The following is a 25721-nucleotide window of genomic DNA, read 5'->3' on the forward strand; positions in this document are numbered from 1 at the left end:
TACTTGCTAAAGACTTGCAGTTTTGACATCTCCTGCTCCTTGCCTAAAGCCTTGGGGAACATCAATATAAATTTGAAATGGGAAATATGTAAACTGCTTTTAAGAATACAACAAAAGATACTAGCAAAGATCACATTCTGAGTAGAAGAGGCTTCCTTTCCATTTCTGAAGCATGTCTCACATTCAGTAATCCAGTGTGAAGCTGTTGGGTTTTTTTATTATTTGTTTGAGGATTTTGTTGTTGTTTTGTTTTTTTTTTTAAGCAGCTTTATGGGCCGAACAAACTTTGTTTATTTTTGAATAAGGATATTAGGAAGAATGGGAAGGACCACTGAAAAAAAGAATTGTACAGTAGTCCATTTTGCTAGAGAAGATGAGCACACATTATAATGAATCAAAGCAGCATATAGAGAAAAAATGCTGTTGAATAAATTATCACTATGATCCTATACCTACAATAACAGAATTTGCCACCTCCTACTCAAAACACAAAGGTTCCTGACACCTGAGCAAAGAAAACATTTTGCTAAGAGGTACTAGTGGCAGCATTTGGAGGTTAGAGGAACACTGTCACCACTGCTGAAATGCACCACCTACTGCCTTGCTGTGCTCACATCTACTAGTTGGTCTTCATAAATGTTCAGCAAGCATCAATGAATGTCAGTGCGTACATTTTCTCCACATGGAGGAATTCAGTGTCAGGAATTCAATGTCACACCTTTGCTTCCTACTCACTTCCATGTCAGACACTATTCTGTCAGACTGCCCCCCTGCTGCTTTCTGTCACACGGTAACAAAATGGAACAGGATTTTGTTGGGAAGGCTGAACCTCTACTGCCATACCACCAACATCCACCTCTGACATCATAGGCCAACATAATAAAATAGGAGGCATTACTTTCAGTGCTGCCTTTATACATTGGGTCTAGCTAACTCTGCTATACCATGTTGCCAAAGGCAGGTGTGAATAATCAAATGAAACAGACTGAATGCAAGAAATGAATGATTTAACCTTACACACAAAGCATAAGATTTTCAAAATTCACTTACCATTGGTTTTCTCTTTTCTTCATTGTTAAAAAAAACTCTCAGAGCTTTTCACTAGTTTGTGTGGAACAGATTTAAGGCATTTCTGAGAGTTTTTCAACCATTTATTATCCTACTCGATAATTATCCAACTAATTATCTTGCATTTGCTATCTGGCTGATATACTTGAGCTTATTTTCTGAGCCAGTCAGAAATGCCCCAGATTAATGTGGTCCAACAGACAGCAAATTAAAACAGATGACTTATCATGCAGCATCTTGCAGGTATCTTGAAAAGTCTGATATGAGCATAAGAGTAGGCCTTTCCCTCATTGATCTTTTGAGCAAAAGTGTCCTGAACCACCCTTCTTAAAATGATAAGGGTTATACCAAGCCTTCTTCCTCTTGCTCAGCAGATGGAAAAATATTCCTACATACATATTTATTCATGCTGCTAAGTACTCATTTGGCTGGCAGACTGGAAAATGCCAGTATCCTAATTAAAAGTAAATGGAACCTAAAAGAATATGTTGTGTCAGAACGAAGAAAATATTGCCTGGATCACAATTTAAAAGTTTTATGTTCAGGGTCAATAGTATCAAACAGGGCAGGATCATCAAGTAAAATTATTATTAATATTATTTAATAAATGAGTATAGTCCAGCAAAAGATTACTCCTTGTAACAAGAGTGGGTTTAGTGCTGCAGCTGAAAGTGTACTCAGAAAAGAAGTCCTTGAAGGAAACAAAATTTATGACATTTTCAGAGCGACATTTGGTCTCTTGAAGACCTCATGGCTTACCATTGATTTTGGTGGATTCAAGCTACTATGTCAGCTTGGGGGCTCTTCCCAAATTATTTTCTTATTACACTTTTTCTTTCAGAACACAGTGAAGCAGGTACTAGCATACTAATATGTTTGTATAGCACATACTTCTCAAGGGTCTTATATTGAAAAACCTTTAGGCTAGCTACAATTTTTATGACATTCTCCTCAACCCCAGTTTGCTGAGCCCCATTATTAGGAAACACTGTTTCCAAACCTGCAGCAAAATCATTAAGACTGCACAGAAGCAATGTATTAATTACTGCCAAAAACCACTAAAAAAATAAACAAAAAAACAAAAACAGAAAGCAAACACTAACCACATTTATTTGTTAGAGTACAGGATCCAGGTTCTTCATGAGAATCACTCTCTATCATACAGTAAACTGGATTTATTACACACATTGAAATAATTTTAATGACAAAACCAGCATGGACCACCATGGGAAGTTCTAAACCTTTATAAAACGTCTGAATCCTTCAGCCCAGAGCAGTTAAAAAATCGCTCTCTTGGACAGCACTGCTGTGCAGCCTGATAGAGATCTAATAAGACAAAAAACTGAGTATTTTCATAAGCTAATTTTTGCCTTGGGAGGCTGCTAGCTCTCCCTGGGCTCGATCTGCAGTCAGCAGAGAAGAGATGGTCTCAAAATGGTAATTCAGAGCCGGAGCCCAGTTTAACCACTCTGAATTGCTCTCTGGGGGAAATTTTTCTCTTCCAATGACAGCAGAGCTTTTAAAGGAATATTAGCCTTAGGTAAAGTGAGAATACTCAGTTGAACAAGAAACAATGAGTAATCTCCATCAATTCAGATAATAGACCTGGAGCTTGATTCTCCCTGTTTGACAGCTTTGTTAATTCCATTAAGCATCTTGAGAAGAAAATGAGATGAGGACCTTAGGTCAGCCGTAGATTTGTAGATTTCAGTTCCAAAACCTGTTTAAATTCCTCCAACAGAAGGGATTCTTATTATGGCTTCTGTGGAAATCAGAATTTAAAATGAGCCTTTACTCTTTTGTGTAAATAAATTGACTAAATACAAACAAACAAAAACTGCTTTAAAATATGGGTCTCTATGCTGGCCCAAAAAATGCTTACGGTACTTTTTGGTCTTTTAGTTTATATTTAACTCATGGAGTGTACCATAATTTTCTGCGTGTAGGAACCCAACAGCACATAAGTACTTACAAGTACTGCAGGAATTCCTCCTACAGTAAAGACACCAGGTAGATTTGTCAGTAGCAGTTCAGCATCACAAATACTGTTTCTTAATTGAGAAGCCAGACTCAGATAAATCAGAATGCCTGAAAAAAACAACTTCAGATGCTCTTTGCAGACAGCAGCAAGTGGTAGATATTTGTAAAGTGGAGAGTTTGCAGCTAGAAAAGACCCACCCTAGCCATAATTGCCATCCTGTTACAAATCATCCATTCCTCAGTAAATGCTATAAATAGAACAGCCAGAGATCCTATATATGAGGCATACTTTACTTCTCACTATTTGTGGATTTATGTGAATAACCCCCATGAACTCTAATGACAGTTAAAAGCATCAGTCCTTGAGCATTCCTATTAAATACCCCTCTTCACTTGTACCCTTATTAGCTAAAAGTGGTCTTCAGCAGTAGCAGAAATTAATAGCAATTTCAAGTATCAGTAATCACATTTCACCTTCTCTAAAACACAACTGTTAGGAGACAAGGAGTTCTCATTCCTTAGCAGGAATCACAGAGCGGAGCTAGTCCTACAGCTCTTCAGAACGTGGGCTGTCATAATGTCAGTGAGTCCCTTGAGTCCTCTCATCAAAACCCTGTCAGCGTTGCCTGAAGCCACCTTGAGCTGGCTAAGCACATATCATAGGCATGAAAAGATTGTGTGGCAAGTTCAGGCAAGGTCTCCTGCAGTAGATATTGGAGGAAGGAACTTGCCAGACTCCCTGTTGCTGGTAACACAGCTGACACTACATGGATAAGAACACTCATGAATACCTGAAAATCCCGGAGGTGGGAGGATCTTAGCCAAGAGGGAATTACCAGTGATGAAGTTTGCAAAAAATAACCAGGGAATTACCAGGAATTTCCTCCTTTTTCTTTTTCTTTTTCTTTTTTTTTTTTTTTTTTTTTTTTTTTTTTTTTTTTTTGAGAGAGAGAGAGAAAAGAAGAGCAAAAGAAGCTGTGATCCTCCCCAAAAAACAGAGAGATATAATTGTATGCAGTACAACCACTGCTCTGCTAAGTCATGGTTCAGACACTGAGTTTTACCTGCACTACTTCAGTATGAAGAATGACTTGCAGTGGTAGTAATAAGAAGTAACAATAACTGCTGAGTTGCATCAAGCAAGCTATGAAATATAAACTCTACATTTGTTTTACAGAATTTTGATATTTCTTTTCTCTCACTTCCAGTGAAATGCAAGAAAGAAACATATTTCACACCTTAACAATATCAGAGAGAAGGATCAAGCACAGTGAAAATTTTGACACAGAGATGTAAGCTGATGTGTTTCATCAAGTTCAGATTTCTTTTTACTGAGCAATTTAATAAAGCTCCCCTTGATATACATCTGATTCCCCTCTCAGCCCACCAGTCTTCCACAGAGTGAGCTGTCACAGGTTTGATGAACACCACTACAATGACTCCTAGATGTAGGTGTAGGTTACACTTTTTGTTGCAAAAGCCAAATATGCACATAGGTAGATGCTGGAATAAATTTCCTGCTTCACTTTCTTTTTTTCAAATGAGTGCATTGAGTTCATTTTCCATGCACACTAGCCTAAAGGGTGTGAAAAAAGTATAGTTGGAGAAGATCTTATCCTTCGTTGTGTCACTTTGTGTTGTTCCTCCAAAGGGTGAGCAATGCAGAGGGGCCTGGAAATTGCTCCCCCACCCTATATTTCCAAATTAATAATAATTTACATATATATCCTCTGTCCTACAAGCACAAGAGGTAAGGTACACTAAATGTGTAAATGTGTAAGTTGCCCATGTTGCCCTGCCCATGTTGCACGCCCTCCATACTCTTTCACAACGGCAGTGGTAGGCTTCTCTTATCTCAGTTCATAGGCAACACAGGATTTCTGCAACCATGCACAGCATCAGTCCCAAAATCTTTGCATGAAGAGTTATAGTTTCACCCTGAATAGTAGTTTGTGATGTTCCTTCTGCACCAAGCTCCACCGGAAGCCAATATCTGAATATACTTAGGGGTACAAGCCCCAGCATGCCCCTTCTGTGTAAAATGTTTCCTTGGATGGATGGAGAAAACCACAATAGCACCCAGTAATTAACCAAAATAGTTGTGATTAAGCAAATAGGTTTACTAAATGATCTACAGATGTCTTCTGGGAGAAGGGTACCTTATTTTCTCTCCTTTTCCCTTCATCTTCACTTCTTCTATGTGATACTAACGAAGGAAAAGTGTACTGGCTCCTGGTGACTTTGTTTTGTCAGAGAGATGTTTTTCTCCTAAGTTCTATTCTATCCCTGTGTAAAATTCTCACATTTTCTTACAAATTCACGTAAGTGCATCACCTGCACTGTGATTTTCCAAAGCACATGACTTCATTTTCCAAAAAGGAAGCAGAGATTAAAAGGGGCTTTTCTTCTTTAAATAAAATGTATTAGAAGCTACAAAGGGAAAACATCATTTTCTATTATTTTTTCAGATGTAGCCCAGAGACAGATTTTTCTCTTCACAAAGTAGAAAATTGAATTATTCTATCCGAGTGCTCTCCTTTTCCTTCTCTCTCATCCTCTCAACTTTCTGCAAGCAACAGAGAAATCATTAAAAATACATGGAGTCTGCAAAAGAAAAAAAAAATAAAGAAAGCTTGTGTAAAGCTAAGAGAAAGGTTTAATAGAAAACATTGCTTATACTTTTTTCCCCTCTCTGCCTCTTTCTTTTTCTATTTCCTCTGAGCCAGGGAAATGTAACCAATAATAGAATCTGGGAACAGACCACAAATCCCATCTGAGAAGCAGAGAATGTAATGATGTTAAATTCTGATGTTTATGATGCCCCTCAGTTAGGGAATGGTTGCAGTGGTAATTTTACAGCAACAAATGACATGCAAGCAGCTATTGGTTACTGAAGGGTTGCTGAAGAATGTGATATATAAATGCCCTTATCTGCAAAAAATATTTAACATTTTATAGAGAAAGGAAGGAAGAAAAGAAAGAAGAAGAAAGAAAGAAAGAAAGAAAGAAAGAAAGAAAGAAAGAAAGAAAGAAAGAAAGAAAGAAAGAAAGAAAGAAAGAAAGAAAGAAAGAAAGAAAAGAAAGAAAAGAAAGAAAAGAAAGAAAGAAAGAAAGAAAGAAAGAAAGAAAGAAAGAAAAGAAAGAAAGAAGGAAGGAAAAAGAAAGGAAAAGAAAAAAGAAAAGGAAAGAAAAGGAAAGAAAAAAGAAAGAAAAGAAAAGAAAAGAAAAGAAAAGGAAAGAAAAAAGAAAGAAAAGAAAAGAAAAGAAAAGAAAAGAAAAGAAAGAAAAGAAAAGAAAAGAAAAGAAAAGAAAAGAAAAGAAAAGAAAAGAAAAGAAAAGAAAAGAAAAGAAAAGAGAAGAAAAGAAGAAAAGAACAAAGGAAGGAAGAGAAACACAAATCAGAGGATCCATTACCGTGATTTGTTTTTATATAAGCTAAAATTATGCATCATTAAGCTGGAACAGTAAGCCACTGAGGGATTTTTTCCTCTTCTGAGGGATTTGTTTCCTCTTCTGCTTTTTTTCCTTTTATTTTTCTATGCAGCAATACTTCCTACCACCTCTCATTGTCAGTAAGCCATGATTCCTAGGAAATTCATACATAATTGCATATGGAGTAAAAACAACCATACTAGTGACTAAGATGCAAAGGTCAGATGGGTGAAAGTCTCTGTTGTTTAAATGCCCATAACTTAATTGATTTCCAAGAACTTCCACATCATTTTGCCCCTGCTGAGAATCTGGTCTCACATTTTTAATAATGTATGAGCAGAGCAAAAATTATCAATGCTGAGGAAAAAAAAAATAAAAATGTAATGGGGTTATCCATCTCTGCGGACTCACCAAGAGTTACCGTAACCTTAGATGAAAAGAAGGAACTGAATTCTTCTACTCATTGTACTCTGAAGAGGGAGGGAGGGAGGAAGAGGAAGAGAGGAATGTGCTTCCCATATTTGTAGGAAGGATACTTCTGTGTGGTTACCACTGCCCTGGATTCAGCTCTGCCTTGTGCTGCAGGACTGTGGAACATGCTGTCTAAATGTATGGATCAAAGCTAAAAGCTAGCTGTTAAACCAGATGCTGCAGTGCCTGAGTCCTGGTCACCTGCTCGTCTTCCACCTGCCTGCCGTGTGGGCTCTGGTCCCCACCCTCCCAAAGCAGCAGTGAACAGAGGCTCCCACTGTGAGCTGCCAATGCATTCGTGCACGCAGTGAGCTCTTCTGGTCCTCCACTCTGGCCTCCAGAGCGACGTTCCTGTGCACTTGTGACTGCATCACTTTGTTGTTCCTAAAGGAGATTTTTTTAAGGACTCAGGCAACTTATTTCAGGCTGTGTATTAGGAAGACTTTCTTCTCAGAAGGAGTGGTGAGGCACTGGCACAGGCTGCCCAGGGAGGTGGTGGAGTCAGCATTCCTGGAGGTGTTCAAGAACTGTGTGGATGTGGCACTGACGGACATGGGTTAGTGGGCATGGTGGTGGTAGGTCAGTGATTGGACTAGATGATCTTAGAGGTCTTTTCCAACCTCTATGATTCCATGATTCTATGATTCCTTTTTATTTTTAAATGGAGTTAGAAGAAATACACAGCTCTTCCTCCTACAGCAAAAAACACACGTGGAAGAAGACCTTTGTAGCTTAATCTGTATACCCTAAAACTGCAAGGTTTGCTTTCAATCTTTTTCCTTTTTTTCTTTTAACCAGAAGATTCAGATATCCACTTTATGAAACAGTGTCTTATGCAACAGGCCAACAAAGCAGAGGTGATGAGGTGATGTCCAAGAGTTCTTCAGCTGAGGATGTGCTCAAGTGCAAAAAACAGCTAGCAAGTCATTGACCTGGAAAACACATACAAAGGGAATAGGAATATAATAACGTTCTCAGGATGGGGTCTGTTTTTTATGCACTGAGTATCTATCACACAGACATATAAAATTTGTGCCATCTACAGATGCTACAAAATATTTTTGACCATTCAGTGCAGGTATCTGGTCTGATAGCTAAATTATCATGTTTTTGCACTCATCTTTTAAATGAGCTTTAATCAGATTAAGTGACAAGATGGAAGAGCTTTTGATCAAGTGTTCAGTATCTGAGTTGTAAAGATGACATTAGACTCCTTCCTTCAAAGCCTTCCTCTGAGATGTTACAGTTACCACAAAGAAATCAGCAATTAAAACCAAAACTGATACTTTCAATAGGAGAAAGGGGGAAACCTTAACACCATCTGAATTGCACTGTTTTCTTGAAAAATGAAAACTAAGAGGCTGCAGGTTTTTCTTGCTTTGCTCTCTGATGTTGTATGCCTTCTTTAAAAAAAAACCACCTTGCACGTTATCCTCTGAACAGACAAGTACTAGACTAAAACCTATTTTATTTTCCTGAAAGCAGAGATGATTATGTGAATAAACTCAGTTGTGGGTTTGATAAGCTTTGGCTGGAAAGGGGTTGAAGGGAAGATGAGCAGTGGAGCGAGCCAAGAAATATACCCAATTTAACCTTCAGCCTTCTCAGTAACACATAAAGCCGGTAAAGGAAAGACTGTGGGTTAATTTCACAAGTTTGTATTGCCCCTTCAGTGTAAATAACAAGTGAGAAATTACAAAATAATAGAAAATATACCGTGGAAAGAAGAGAACATTTCAGGCATTTTACAGACACTGTAGTTTGTTTGACCTCTCAATTTAGCTGGCACTTGTAGCCTAGCTTTTCTGTGATATAGCCAAAGAAATCAAACATTCTGGGGGGATACTGCATGCAACTGAGATCAACAGAGTGAAGTTAGAGTCAGCTTGCCTTCTCTAATTATAATTTCAAGTGCTTGTTAATATGAAAAGACTTGACCCAACCATGTTAACACCTGCCCCCCTTGAATGCTGAGGTGCCCACCTCCAAAAGGAGAACAAGGTGGAAGACAGAAAGAGGTAAACCAGAACTGCTTCAGTTAAAAATGATATGGGAATGATGTAAGGAAATATGCAGTCTTTGATGCACTTCTCAGAGAAGAATTAATGTCTAGAAAGGGCCCCTTGAGACAGTGCTGTTCTAATAAAATTATATATCACCTATTCATTCTGGTCGGATTTATAATAAAGAGATATTACCTAAAAAAATTGTTTTGTGATGCTGCCTATCTGCAATTACACACACTCATATTTGGAAATAGTTACTTATTCTGAGGGTAGTTTACATTATGTTTCTCACATCTATGGCATACAATCTTTCTCAAATGAGGTCAGGCAGAAAAAAACACCAGAATTCAGTGAAATAAAATAGAAAAATAAATAACTAAATAATGAATTTTTCCAACTCTCCAGGTGCCTTATATCCACTGGCACTTATTTTTGAATCCTGTACACAGGATGCAATCACACAAAATTATTTCCTTCAAATCTACACCTACAAGTGAGAACCCAAACTTTCCAAAAGATCTTAAATCAAGGACACCATCACTAGGAAAAATCTAAGACTAAATTTGGGGAAATATTCAAAAATATTAAAATTTATTTGGTATATAAATAGCACTGGATTTTCCAGCAAAATATCCAGTATTTTCTTTTTTGAGCCATACTTGGAAAAATGCAGAGAAGGCCATTTGTGTGCCCATCCACTTGAACAATTTTATGTTTCTCATTCTGAATAAAGTCTTTAATCTTTTCAATGTGTCAGCAGCTAGTGGAAGAGTGAGGAGGGTCTTCTTTTGTTTAACTCAATCCAAATTTTCTGCACAGTGTAGAAAGATATAGTCCTCTAGAAAAGTAAATGTGTGCTGTGTACAGTGGAATAAAAGGCCTCTAGAACTTAGCTATTTCTTCATTTGTACACAGCTAAATAGACTTACAAATTCTTCCTGAATCATATATATGTAAAGCAGTGCATGCTAAATAACAAGCAATGTGGTTCTACACTCCTACAAATTTCAGTATGGATTTCCTAAGGGGATTCTTGCTTTTTCTCTGCAGAAAAGTGACAGCAACATCTTTCTAATGAAACCAATGGTATGAGCAGAGAGGGATATGAAGGTCTATGTGACATCTGATATAAGCAGAATAACTCTTACTGTGATATTTGAGTACCTGCTGATATTTGACATTATTTTGCTGATTATGGCTTCTTAAATAGGTATGTATTGCTTTATTTTGTGGGTGAAAAAATCTTAGATGTAAAAACAAAATTTAGCAAATTTTTCAAGGTAAGAGATTTGGGATGAGGCTGAGAATGGATTTGAACCACACAGCCGTCCTTTATAACAAACTCATACCCTTAGTCTAGGTTACAACCTTGAACAGTTGTATCCTGAAGCACAAAACATTGCGGGTATTAAAAACTTGACACCACTATCGACACCTCAGCAGCAGGGACTATATTGCTACTTTTTCTTATAGCAGGACTTGCAAGAGTAACAAGCCAGACTTTCCAGGGCTCTCTTGCTGACAGAATAGGTACCAGGATCGTGACCTTATGATATTTCTTGCCACAAGCAAGTGGTGATTTTCTCTATATCTAATATATTTCCAGGCCACTGGTATGAGCAAATGAGAATTTTCCCCTCTATATATTTCCAAAATTGCTTACTGCTTATACTGCTTTTTACTATCTGCATACTCATCTATTTTGAACTGTCTGAAAGAGACAAATATTTACTGTCTCCTCTTTTTCTGTGGCTATGAGAAATCTCTGGCATAGAAGTAAACTTGAATGATCAAATTCAATTTGAAAATTGAAAAGTCATATAAGCTAGGGAGACTGCAGCTTTCATGGAACTCATGAAGCCTACCTTCTCTTACTATGTAATCAAAATCTAATGTCAAAACAAAACATCCAACTTCTTTTTCTGACCTTCCTCTCTTAGCTCTTTTACTTGATGAACTGAGATGGTATTTCTGAGGATGAACATATTGTTTTGGACTAGTTTTGACATCTCCTATCCCTATTTCCTTCTCCCTGTTGTAGCCAGATCCTTCACTGCCTCAGGATCTAACTTTGTTCTGGCAATATAAAGAAGATTTAAAAGTGCTTAATTTGCTTACCATAAAATGGCCACAGTAAGTCAGTGGGATTCATTTACCATTATTCAGATGTCTAGATATGTTTTTGATCTAAAAGTCTATGTGCAGTTTCTCTCTACTAACAGCTGACCAACATCTCATCAATACATTTCTACATTTCTGGCATCTAAATCTGTAAATTCTGTTACAACTGGGCACCCCATCATACATGTACAATATGCAGTCCCTGACAATCTAAGTGTCTTACCCATGCCCAATCCATTGTGATTAGTTCCCATTTCTCAGAAACATAAACTCCACCTACTTTCCCCTCTGCCCTAGTTAAGCCTAGTTCATGAGAAGTTGTTTTAGCAGCTCACCATAATATCTCTAGAATTATCCATAGGGTTTGATTATCATACCACACAAAAAGCATGAGCTGAGAGAGGCCAGTAACTAGTAAAAGATGGATTTTTCCCAGGAGTTTTAGATAAGGTAATTGCAAAATAGCTAGTAGGATAGAGAGGGCAGAGACTAATGCCATCAGTTGCTTAAGGCAAAAAAAATTGCTTAAGGAAATTTTTTTGTTTATGACAGAGACAAGTTTAGGAGCTACACTTAGTCTGAGCAGATCTTGAGGAAAGGGTTAAAGAAAGACCTGGATGTAATATCCACCTGGAGATACTTCATCTCAGATCACCAAGTGAGAGAGTTAAAAGATGAAGATCAGAGGAAAAATAAAACAAAATAAAATAAAATATAATCCTTGAACAGGATGCAAAGCCTGCCAAAGTCATTGTCTGAGGGAGCTGTAGATTTACAGAGTACTTTCTCTGCCCAAAATGCTCCTTACCTCTTGTTGGAGCCATGGGTTTTGATGGGCTCTGCCTGATGCAGGGACCAGCCCTGGGTTGCAATGTTGTCTGGGAGCACTGGAGAGAAACAGGAGAAGAAAGTAATAGAGATGCTATGGATCTTTCTTATTCTGGGCTGCTAGGGACCGAAGGTGTAATAATAGTCAGGAGCTTTGGGAGGACGGATGACATGATGATGGAATTGTCCTTTTCCCACAGCTCATCCACCTATATCAGTACTGGATTCTATCCTCTTCCGGCATGTATCTGCAGTGTCAGCTAGTAACTGAGAATTTGTTCCATTTCCAGTGGCTGTGACTTTTGACTGTTTGCTTACTTCGGTATTAATGGGATTCCTCTTGGCATAGCTACCTTTGAAGAACAAAACTGCATCAAGCCATGGTTTTTCCAGTCACATTCTTGATGTATCCAGAATTCACAGGGCTGTTCCCATAGTGTTCAATCACCAGAGCTCCCTCTGAGAGACAAGGTCCTCTCCAAGGATAGGATATCTGACAAGGAAGAAAGCTGGGTGGGTGTTTTTCCAAAGATTCTTGAAGCTTCTCTTTCTTCTTTCCTCACTTAATGCATGTCAAGAGAAATACCAGGAGACTGTATGGAAAGCTGTTATCAGCTGTATCAGCTGTGCAGTGGACTTTCTGCATTTTCTGGGAACATATACTATACTCTCTGCTTTTACTCAGCAGTCTGCTTGTACTACAATCAATGCTGAGCCTATGACCATTTTTTCTGCCTTCAGTTGTAGCCTTGCACCTACCATAAGTAAGGTTTCTTGAGTGATAGTGACAACAAAACCTAATTGAAGAACTTGATTTGTCAGTGCGTTGCATAGTTTGCTGTAACATTGCTCCTGCAACATGTGGTATAGGCCTGTAATGAAGCAATGGAGAGCTCTAAGTGAACAAGCACTTGGTCTTTTTCCCAGGAAGAAACAAACAGTTTTGAACATACCGAACAAAAAAACAATTCCTCATGTTATCACCTCTGACTCTTATCGCTCAGCTCATTTGATTCAAATCAGAACCTCTCCAGAGGTTCTACCATATGCTCGCAAATGCATTTTTTTTTGTATTAAAAGCTATCATTCTCTGTTGACAAAACCACATAGTAACATAACAAGAATCTCATATGAATTTGAGATGCTTGAAGTTATCACAATGTAAGACACTATCACATTAATATTTATAAGCACTCAAACCACTGTTGCAAGTATGCTTCCACTCTTCTTACTACAACCATCTTTGTTCTTTTACATCCAACCATGCCTTTCTCCTGCTGCAAGGCAACTCTTTTGTCTTTTGCATCAATTTCACAAGCTGTAAATAATGGGAATTACATTTATTTCCCATTTGAGTAAAGATCTTAAAGATCTACAGAGGAAGATGTTTGTATTATCAAAGGCTGTAACTACCACATGAAAATATCAAAAGAAATTACTGTCTAGGTTTTTTGTTTCCATTCCCATCAGAACCTCAGATGTGTGACATCCCACATGGTATTGGAAAACATATCTTTTATTTTTCCATAGGAAAGGCACTAATCCCTCATTGATTCCTGCTCCCAGTGACTTACATCAGATTGGATAATTGTAGGAAACAATAAGAATGAGCTGAGATCAATACAGCTTCCTTCTCAACTTCACAACCAATCTCTCTGTTTATGAATAGTGATAAATAGACAGTACTGTTCCTGAACTACATGCTATTGGCTATGCTTTTCCTCATAGCGTCAGAAAGTAAGAGTTAACACCTGGCATTATCTCACAACAAAAAAGTTTTGTCATTCTTCTATGCTGGAAATACTGATCTAGCATCAGAACTAATTACAAATGCTGCTGCTAGCTTGTTTAGCTTGGATATTGTTCTTCACATAAGTCAGCAGTAGCTTTGCAAGTATGTGTAAAAGCAACAAGAAAACAAATTTTGTATTTGAACTGTACCACCTTCAAGAAATAAAGAAGCTTGAAAAGAAAATAAATAGTTTTGCAGTATTTAAAATAAGCTAAAGTAACAGATCTGAGTGTAAAGAATGACAAAATGACATCAAAATTTTGAATTGTGGTTTTTAAAAAAATGGTAAATGTTATTTTCAACTATTAATCTCTTAAAACTGTGGCCTTTTTCCCACAAACAAAAATGTCAAGTTCCAGGCACGGTGTTCTTTTGTTTTGGTTGAGTACAATCTTATTGAACCATCTGAGGCAAGTCGTTAGTTTTACAAAAAGACAACTGAAAAGAAATTCAGCTCATCTCCATAAAATAAGAAGTTCAAAGATCAGAAATGTAATGGCAAGTCCTTCAAAGGATGTGTACATGAGGCTGTATATACTGGTAGCTTACTAGAAACTCAGCTTTCCCTCCTTTCCCTGTTCTCCCTTTGATCTCAAGCTAAACATCAGAACCTGGCTTTTAAAAAGACTTGAAGTGCCTTTCATTTCCTCTCAGCTGCCCGAGGAGCAACAACTCCCGTGTCTTACATGAAAGAATTTATTTCTCCCTAAAAATAACTTTAGTTTCAAATGCCCCCCGCAAAGAAGTTGAAATAATTTCCTCAACTTTGTGAAGACAAAAGAAGGTAATTGCATGGGTAAGCCATTACCTACAGCAGGAGGAAAGGCGGAGGAGTCATTACCGACCTAGCTGGAGCAGTAATAGAACATTTCCTACTTGTCACTTTTGTAAGAAAGGAGCACAGTTCATATGTGGCAACCTTTGTGCCCCTCAGACAAGGATCATTAACACTAGCCACGCTGGCTAAGCTGATACCAGATACAGTCTAACAGTAATACTTATCCCTCAGCTTTTTTCCCCTTTCTTCCTGTAAAGGCACTGAAACTATTTGCTAATTCAAACAATTATTTTTCTCTTCTCCTTAGCAAACACTGCTTGGGGTCAGGTACGTAGCATACACTTTTGCCTTTAGCATGGTTAATTTAACAGTCAGGGTACATTTCTACTGCTCATAGATGCACTTCATTCATTCTTCTTTCTGTCATGATATGAGTCAGGCAGGGAGCATCAACAGATGATGAAAAATCCTCCTAGTTTAAATTCAGTCCAGCTAACCAGCCAAGGCTCACATTCTCAGGTGCAATAGAGGTGCTTTGCAGATTTCAGGGTGGTAGATTCATGAGACATCACCACTAATATTTGCACATGTAAACAAAGAGAACATCTCTCCAATTACTTATATTTTCCTTTACATCAGCATGGCTCGTTGTGCTGTGACAACAGACCACCACTGAAAAAAATGCTGACATCCAAAACATGACAGAGTTTTCAATTTTGAATTTTTGAGTATATCTTTCTTCAAAAGGTCTTTTCACTCAGAAATCAACAGGCTCGAATGGAAAGGTTTGAGGGGGCTAGAAGGTGAAATTTCTTGCTTGAGAGCAAAGATAAGAAAGAATTCATAAATAATTATATGGTACGATTTTAAAATATTTTTAAGACTGTGAGAGGTCCAGAGTTTTTCGCAATTGATGCAACAAATATGAGGATATGCAAAATGTTTTGACGTTTCTAGCTTGAGCCCCATTACACGTCCTGTGTGCTGTCTCTCAGAGGTGCATTTTGGCACGTAAGGTTCTCTTCCTAGCCAGGAGCCAGATGGACCACTCCACGAACCTTCACAATGCAAATAAAGTTTGGCCCAGAAAAGACTAACGATTGTAATAGGAACATTATTGTAGCAACTGATAACAAAACAATGATACGTGTTGCTTCTAAGCTGTGTTTTTATTAGAGACTTATGATGTTCCTTGAATTCCATAAGACAAATGTTTTCCATAAACAGGTAATAGCTTAAATGTGCCATTATGAGATTCTTTGTCTTGGGATTTGCTAAACCATTTTCTCTCTACTAAGATTACAAAGAGTGGGCTCAAACATGAGAGAAAGCTCATTTATGTAGAAACTCATACTACTTCGCCCTGGCTTGACCTTGGCCCTTGTTGAGCAAAAATTAGTAACACCTGCACTGCTAAAGGAAACAAGCTCCAGCACTAGAAACATCCCACAGAATCTTTGTAAGAAGAACATGAAACCGTTTAAGCTCTGAATTTTGGGCCAACTGCCCACTTTGGCACAATTTTGAATGCCAGCAGTAAATGGGTCTAAGATTGAAGACAGAACAGGCTGGCATACAACAAGAGAGGTGGAGGAGGCAGGCAGATCCCTAGTAATCTTTAGGTAGCATCACTTTGAAGCTGAACCTCCCCTGGCAGGGAGCTGAAGAGCTCAAGTTTCTTTTCTCTATTGTAAGTTGAAAACAATAAAACCTACCTATCGGTGAAAACCTGTAAATTAACCCATTTATTTATTTATTTGTATATTTATATTATTTATGTGCGTAATTTTCTTTTTGTAATGTGATCACAAGAAAATGACCGGTTGCCATGCCTTAAACAACAGCACTCTTCATTGTCTTACAGGAACATACTCAAACTGAGATTATGAAGATCGTCATTCATTAAATGCAATATGATTACGAAGGATTTAATGCAGCATGAGTGCATACACAGTAGCAAATCTTGATACTAGTGGCTTTCATAATCATCACCAAAAAATTTCACAAGCTTTTTTCTTTTTTTTCTCTTTTGATTTCTTTACCTTTTCTTTTTTTTAAAAAAAAGGTACATGTGAAATAAAAAGTGTAAATGTTTTAATAGATCATTCACTTCTTTTCAGTAAAGAAGCCACTTTTATCATAGAGCCCTATAGACATTTCTAGGCCTACATGAAAGCAAATTTTATACCAGCGAAGTCAACTGCGTTATCACATCAGGAGCAGATACTGTCCTTCAAGACACAGGTCAGAGCTTTTCCAACAAGATGAGTAACTTGTGTAAATTGGCTCTTTATTAAGCAGACAACTGTTTTGTCAGTTGCTTATTTGCCCAGGATGTACAGAAGCAAGCAATGTAAGGACAGAGAAGTAAAAGGAGAAGGAGCTTCTTCAGCAAAGACCACTGAAAAGCAAGAAAAGCAAGACCACAGTGACTGCCTCAGCCTGAGAGCTGCAGTGGCCACAGCATTTGTTGTACTTGGTTCTGCCTGCTTACAAACCTCCTCTAAGATATCCTAACCATAAAAACCTTTTTTCCTTTTTTTTTTTTAAAAAAAAAACAGCTGTTTCAGTCCATGCAGATTCCCAGCACTTCAGCCTTTTGATATTTGGCAGTTGAGGGGACCATGAGAAATCTGGACAGTCATCAGGATTGCTGGAAGAACCAGATTATGCTCTAATTTGGGATAACAGGCAACTGCCTTTTTCTTGTTGTTCCCTCCCCTGCCCTCTTGTCATCCACAGGTAATTATGGTACCAAGAACATTCAAGGAGAGAATTTTAAGCCATCAGTGAGAGTACCAGGCCAAACTTGAACAGCTGAACAATAAACACTTTGATAAAGAATTTTTCATCCTGTATGCACAATCACAGGAGGGTTTGCATCGTAGCATATACTTCTGAAGGAACATCTTGCAGAAGTGCAGCCCAGTTGCCATCAGTGCTAATTCTATTTTGTCAAGTTTCAGAACAGTACTACTTTCTGAGGTGTAGAAGAAAGGGGAATGAAAAGCAAGCTACTTTGCTGATATATTGAAATGCAGCCTGACAGTGCCTTCAAGTGTCAAAGTGTCTGAGACTGTGTACTGACCTGTCTTGGGAAGAAAAGATACCTGTTGGAGAAATCAGGAGAAGAAAGAAGGGGAGACAGACCTGGATTGAGATTAAGTAAAATGGGCAAAGCTAGAAAATACTGAGAGCAGAATAATTAGTTGCTGTTTATAAGCTTGGTCTGAACTCTGGTTTTCTCAGCCAATTTGAAGAGGGAGAGAAGAAATTGCTTTGAAGTAATTCTGAAAAGATAAACGCTCTTCCTTCTTCAGATTTATGTGTAGTTAATCCTGGGAGACAACAATACCTTTAACTGACAAAAACAATGTAGCTGGAGTTCTGGTGAATAAAAATGCTACCTCTCTTGGTAGTAGAACAGCTCCTAAGTGGAATGTTGTAGTAGGCGTGTCACGGATCTCGGTCTGTAACGCAAAGGTCCTTCCCCATATGCTTGTTATTGGTTCACCTACATACTTGAACCTGTGTTGTAGACACAGGGGGCCGTGCTTCTTTGTTTTCATAACAAAGGGCACAACAACTCCGTGTATGGCCTTTTGGAAGTGACAGGTCAGAAGCAGGATATTCAATATGGTTGGCCAGGAGCCCTGAGTGAGCTTCTGGAACAGTCTAGTAAAAAGATAAGAAATACTATATAGTTCTGTAGCTTTTACCAATAAACGCCATTTTGCTGCATATCATATTGATACTGTGTGTGGTATTTGGCCAGGACCGGGTTTTAGTTCTCTACGTGCAAGAATAATACTAAAAGGGTCACCGGAGTTCCGTAACAGTGGAACAAATACTGTCTTTTGAGGAATGTAAGGTTAAAAAAGAAACTCCAATGGGATATGTAAAAATTCTGTTTTCCAGCTGTATTGCTACTGCTTTAGTTCCAGTTAAGTAACCATGGTGTGACAAGTTTGCTCTCAGATAACAACAAACTGGGAGGAAGTGTCAATCTACCTGAGGGTAGGAAGGCCTTTTAGAGTGACCTGGATGGGCTGGATCACTGGGCTGAGGTCAATGGGATGAAGTTCAGCAAGACCAGCCACAACCCAGGCAATGCTACAGGCTTGGGGCAGAGTGGCTGGAAGACTGTGTGGGAGAAATGGGCCTGGGGCTGTTGGCTGGCACTTGGCTAAACATGAGCCAGAAATGTGCCCAGATAGCCAAGAAAGTCAATGGCATCCTTCCTGGCTTTTATAAGAAATAGTGTTGCCAGCAGGATCTGAGAGGTGATCATTTGTACTCAGTTCTGGTGAGGCCACCCTTCAAGTACTGGTTTCAGTTTTGGGCCCTCACCACAAGAAAGACATGGAGGCCCTGGAGACTGTCCAGAGAAGGGCAACAAAGCTGGTGAGGGGTCACGAGCACAAGTCTTATGAGGAGAAACTGAGGGAACTGGGATTTAATCTGGAGAAAGGTTGCTCGGGGGAGACATTATTGTTCTCTACAACTACCTGAGATGAGGTTGTGGTGAGGTGAGCATCAGCCTCTCCTCCCTCATAATTTATGATAGGACTAGAAGGAATGGTCTCAAGTTGCACTAGGGGAGGTTCAGGTTGGATATTAGGAAAAATCTCTTCTCCAAAAGAGTGGTCAGGCACTGGAATGGGCTGCCCAGGGAGGTGGTGGAGTCACTGTCCCTGGAGGTGTTAAATAAACACTTAGATGAGGTACTAATGGACATGGTTTAGTGGGGAATTATTGGCGGTAGGTGGATGATTGGACTAGGTGACCTTGGAGGTCTTTTCCAATCTTGGTGATTCTGTAATTCTGTGATTCTATTAGGTAAATGCTAGATCAGCCTCCTGGGCCACTAGACACTGTGCCCTTTGACAGCTAACAGCAGTACTTCTGTAGGCATAAATAGAATTAATATTGTAGATATGTGCTTGAAATTGTTGAAGAATGTAATAGCTTTAAAAAGTAGTCACTGTAACTGTTTTGCATGATTTTAAGAAGTACAGATACAAAAGGTTGTTTGAAACTGTCACTGTGAGCTATATGACTTCAAGTTATGATGAACCATCCATGGGTTTTTGCAGCTTTTTAAAAAAATATTGTGTGATTTTCAAATTAATAATAGTTGTAGCTACACACTTTTAGCTGACAGTAAACTGGTAATCTGGTAACCTTTTGTTTTTTTAAATTAGGTAATCTGTTCAACTCTTTTGCTAGAGCTCTGTAAGTTTTATTATCTTATCTACACCTTGAACTAAAACAAGTACCAACAGCTAACACCGTGGCACAGTCAGCACACAGACACAAAGAAAAAAGACAAACACACAAAACAAAGCAAAACAAACAAACAAACAAAAAAAAACAGAGAACTTCTACTTAGAAAATATGAAGATAATTAAAAGGGTATTTAATATTCTTCCAAAATCTTTAATCAACACTAGAAGCTGGCATGTCCCAAAATTTCAGTCTTTAAGATCCATATTGAATTCAGGACAAGTGATCATCTAGAGACACTTGTTTTTTAGCAAACAGCTACTGTAGGTAGGTGTTTGCATCCTCCATTGTGTGCTTGTCCTACTTAAAAATGTCAGTTTTAAAGATGGATGATTAACCTACCCTGTTTATGTTTCACCATTAAATGCACAAAAGAACATGCGTTACTCACTGACCTGGTACAAAGTCTGGCATTGCATTCTGAAAGATAAAATCATTATTTTAATTGGAACTAATGGCTTGTGGCCATGATAGCTCATGGTGAGGCACAATATTAATGTCACTTTGTTTGGTGACAGAATATCTTATGCCCACTTACTCACAGCCTGCCACAGCACCAGCTGATGAAAATTGACACTGTCTTCAGGCCAGATCCACAAAAAAAAAGTCTTTGTTGCCTTTCATGACTAAAAGAGAGACTTGAAGTTCTCATGTCCAATGTCACCTGAAAGTGACAAATGCAAATACAAACCAGGACTACTCTTGTCAGCACTTAATCAGGAGTCAGTAATTACCTTCATACATTTATTCCTTTTCTGTATTCTGTACAAAGTGTGTTCATGTTAATATCAAGAATAAGTAGATGGAGAGCTCAGCCAGGAAAATGTACAGCTAAGCACAAAAAGGAAGGAATATAATTTTACTCCCGCCTGGGAATTAGGTGCAATGGGTAATAATATCTACAACACTGAGATATCAAAGAAAGCGAATTCTTAGATTAATGTAAAGATAATCTTCTGAACTATTCATAAGTTGTTGGCTTTTATAGATGTTATCTCTGGAATTTGCAGAATTCTAAAACAAAGGTTGATTTAACCCTTTACGGCTGTCATTATTTATTATTGTAAGAACAGGTATTTGAACTGAAATTTTTATTTTGTTGTTGTTTTCAACAGAAGATGGTATTGGATGTGGTATTTATTTCCCAAACTTAATAAGAAGAGATGAGTACATGAGGAATAATGGCTCCTTGGCATTTCAACAAAGTCCATGATTAGTAATGCTGGTGTAGCAGAAATACTAAGTCATGGCTTGAAACAGTGACTGAGCACCTGGTGGGAAGGCAGAGCCAACCCAGGGGAGCTCAGGTGCATGCACTGCACCTGAGTGACCAGAAGGGGGGGAGTCAGAATCCACTCCTTCCCAGACCTCATTTAAGGGTTGGCAGTGAAGGTAAGGATATTTTGCTGGACATTCCTGCATACCTGAGGCCTTCTGAAAGTTAGCAGCTTCTTTCCCTTATTTCTGTGCCTACTGCTGTTATGTTTGAGCAAATCCTCACTTGCTGCAGCCTGGAATCTTGCTGCTCTGCTGTCATTGTTGCACTTACCATTGCATTACAGCTGATTTTGTTCTAAAGCCTTTCTGAACCACTGGTTTACGTTCCTCCTACTGGATTATCAGATTTCTTCCAAAAGCTGTTTCAACTCATGCCTTTTAATTGGACGACTTTGAGAGCTAGATCATAAGTCTGAGAATAAGAACTTAAGTTTTACAGGACAGTTCTGTAGTTAGGTGCAAGCTACTTTGAAGTAAATGATCTGTGTCTTAATATGTATCATCATTTTCTGTATGTTGTAATAGTCAAGTTAGTCATAACAATTTTACTTCATACTTCTCTTTTTATTTAAGAACTAACTTCTCACCTGTCTTGCAAACTACACTGAGCCATGTTCTGTTTTGGAGGATTTTCAACTGAAATCCATTTTTCCCTCTTCCTATCCTGTGGAATCAACTGTGTATATATGCAAAATACATAAAAGCTGTAATGTGATATACATGTGACCAACTATCACAGAAGGGGTGATGCTGGAAGGGACATCTGGAGATCATTTTTTTCTAAGTCTCATGCTCAAATGGCCACCCAGAGCAGGTTGTCCAAGACCATGCAGCTTTTCAGAATCTCCAAGGAGGGGAAACTTCACAACTTCCCTGGGCAACCTGCACCAGCCCTCAGTCACCTTCACAGAAAAAGTGTTTCCTGAAGTTCTGAGGGAAACTGGCATGTTTCAGTTTGAGTCTAATGCCTCTTTTCCTGTTGCCAATGAAAAAAGCATGGCTCCAACCATTTTGCACTCAACATTCAGGTATTTATATACACTGAACCTTGAATGAACCTTCTCTTCTCTAGCCTGAAGAATCCTACCTCTCTCAGCCTTTTGAAATGCTTTGTTCCTTTCACAGTCTTTGTGGCCCTTCATTGTTTTCTCTCCATTATGTCCACCTGTTGTCTCACCAATCCTGAGCAGGAGGGAAGGATCAACTCCTTTGACCTGCTGGCAACACTCCTAATGCAGTCTGGGACAGTTAACCACCTATAGGCTTTTGTTCACCAAGCTGCTTTCCACCTTGGTAGTTCACAGCACATACTGGTACTTGAGGTAGTCCCTCCCCATGCACAGAACCTTGAAGCACACTTCTCCAGCATCTCAAGGTCCCCCTGGATGACAACAGAATTTTCCTGTGCATCAACCTCTTCTCCAGTTTTTTGTCATCTGGGAATTTGCTGATGATACACTCTGCTCTCTAAACTAGATCATTAATGATGATGTTGTTCAACTGGACCCAGTATTGATGCCTGAAGTACATTGCTAGTTACTGGACTTAGTGTCCAGATCACTACCTTCTGGGCCCAACCATACAGCTAGTTTTCCATCATTCTCACTGTCAACTTACTTAGCCCACTCATCAACAGCTTGTCTATGAAGATGTCATGGGAGGCATTAAAAAACGCCTTACTGAAGCCTTGCCACCTTTACATGGTGGCTGTTCAGTCTATTATTCTTAGCACTTCCTGTTCCCAAGTTTCCTATGAAGAATTTACTTCTTGAACTGGATCTCCTTGCTCTTACCCCATTAGTGTCTTGAATAGCCATAAATCACCCTGGAATATGACTGGGGTAGTGGGAGAAGAAATCCAGTATATCAGCTTCTCACAGTCATTTGAAAAATGACTGTGGACTGCTTGCAAGAGAAATTACAATAGATCTCATAAATTTTTCTCTAGTGTATAATTCCATGCTTAGGCAAGTTTTCACTTTGGATCAAATTGTGGTCCATAAGAGGGCACTATTACTAAGCAAAAAAAATAAACCGTAAGAAATTATGATGCTTTTTGAAATAGTGGGGGCATAGGGGAAGTTATTGACTATTCCAAAACGAATGCAGTAGCAGTCTGTGTTATATTCATTCACCTTCCCAGAGATCATTGTTGGATGACAGCTTTGCTAACAGGGCATTTCTAGGCAGAGCCATGGTCTGCCATAATAGAGCCATTACAAAAATAAATTATTCCCTTTATCCCCTCTCAACTGAAATAAGGGCTTATGAAGCTGCATTTTGAGATAGTTTGTAGCAGTGTATATGGTCTCCTTCTTGATTTGTTTCAAAGACAAATAACACTGAGAATTTCTCTTTAAAAAGTCATAAAGATCATACTAGACTTAAATCTAGGGTATGCTAAAGCTAAATATTTTCATGGAAAAAATCAGAAGTTTTTTCTGATCTTTTTTATAATTGAATAAGGGTGAAGTCTGATTTTTTTTTTATTATTATTTTTTTTTAATGCTTGAAAATCCCATCATGTTCATTACAAGTATTATTCAGTGGACAATCATCAATGGCTTGGCACCATTTTTCACAGTATTTTCCTGGAAAAACTGACTGTTTATGGCTTGAAGAGGCATACAGTTCACTGCGTGAAGAACTGACTGGATGGCCAGGCTCAAGTACTCACAGCGGATTGAGTTCAATCCAGTTGGCAGCCAGTCACTGGGAGTACTTCCGAGGGCTAAATACTGTGGCCAATTTTAATTCCTTTATCAGTGTTAAAGGATAATAAGTTAAGTATTATCTACCCCTCTGCTTGAGTTTAGGAAAACTTTGAAGAGGGATCTGGATAGCCTGGATCAATGGACCAAGTCCAGTCATATGACATTCAACAAGGCTGTGTTGGATCGTGCATTTGGGTCATAAAAATCTCACACAGAGATACAGGCCTGGGGAAGTGTGGCTCAAAATTTGCCTGGCAGAAAAGGACCTGAGGGTGCTGGTCAAAAGCCAGCTGAATGCAAGCCAGCAGTGTGCCCAGGTGTCCAAGATGGCCAACAGCATCATGGCCAGCATCCAAAATAGTGTGGCCAGGAGGATGAGGGTTCTGACTTCCTCTTATAGGCAATACTGGTGTAATTGCACCTTGGATACTGTGTTCAGTTTTGGAGCCCTTGCTACAAGAAAGATATTGAGTTGCTTGAGTATGTTCAGAGAAGAGCAACAAAGCTGGTGAAAGGACTAGAAAACAAGACATGAGGAGCGACAGAAGGAACTGGGGTTGCTTCTTCTGAAGAAGAGGAGGTTGATGGGAGACCTCATTGCTATCTACAGCTACCTGAAAGGAGGTTGTAGCGAGGAGAGTGTCTGTCTCTTTTTCTCGGGTGACAAGTGATAGGATGTGAGGAAACAGTGTCAAGCTGCATCAGGGGAAGTCTCAACTGAACATCAGGAAGAATTTTTCATAGAGAAGGTGATCAAACATTGGAGTAGCTTGCCCTTGGAAGTGTTATTTAAGAGATGTGAGGGCACAGTACAGGTTGATGGTTGGACTTTATGATCTTGGAGGTCTTTTCTAGCCTAACCTTTTCTAAGGAAATAAAAGGCAAATGCATCATTCTGAAGGTTGACAGTCCACCTACACTTAATTTCAATAACTTTAAAAAGCTGAGAATTTTAGATATTATTTCTATGCAAAAGCTTAATCCAGGATAACATGCCCTTTTCCTCTGCTTTTTACCCTACAATTTATATGCATGCTCTTTTTTGTGTGTGCTGTTTAGCAACATCTATCTGTACTTTCTGGGACTCCAACAGTGCCTTTAAAATTATAAAAGATTTTAAGAAAAGCCTTTCAGGCCATTAAATATTGAAACCTTTGTAGCACTAAACTACTCAATTATTTCTCAGTTGTTTGACTTTCAGCCATGTTTCTTCGGTCTGTACATTGTCTGTATATGTTGTAGCTGCTTTCCTGCCTTAAACTGAGAGTTGCTACCTGATAGCTGTACAACCATATTCATTAACACATCAAAAATGTATAACCTCAGCTATGAAGAAAGGGTAAGTGCTGTGGGGACTGTCTAAAGTTGCAAGTTTTTATAAGATATGTATTAGCACTTTAGTCTTCCAAACATATTCTGCTGAATAATGGAGAAATAAAAGAAAATAAATATAGGAGGCTATTCCTAATGGAAAAGGTGAGTGATTTAGCCAAAGGCTAGGAACGATTCCTAAGAAGTAATCAAAAAGCCTGTTAATATGAAACATATAATTCACAGCTAAACATTACTTAATTCCACACTTTGGAATCTGAATAGTGAATGGAAGTGGGGCATAACTCTTGGGAATACAGGTAAGGTGACCAGCACTGTTATGTCAAGTTAGAGAAGACTTCACAGGTGGAAAGTCCACACTGAGTTCAGTTCAGTCACTGGCTAAGCATCACGAAAAGATATAAGGGAAAAAAAGACAGCAGTATGCTACTTAGTGCATGCAGCATGATAAAGCAGTTGTACCCTACTGACCTTCAATCATAAAGTTTGGAAAGAGGAGATATGGGTGTATCAATAGCAAACTTGACAATGCCCAAACTTGTCACTTCCTTTAAGAAAAAAAGCAAAAATGTAGTTTTGGGACACTGAAGAAGGAAGTGCTATCTCCGGTAAGATGTTCTTGTAAAATAAAGTTA

Source organism: Numida meleagris, chromosome 2 (assembly GCF_002078875.1).
Source record: "Numida meleagris isolate 19003 breed g44 Domestic line chromosome 2, NumMel1.0, whole genome shotgun sequence".
NCBI classification, from domain to species: Eukaryota; Metazoa; Chordata; class Aves; order Galliformes; family Numididae; genus Numida; species Numida meleagris.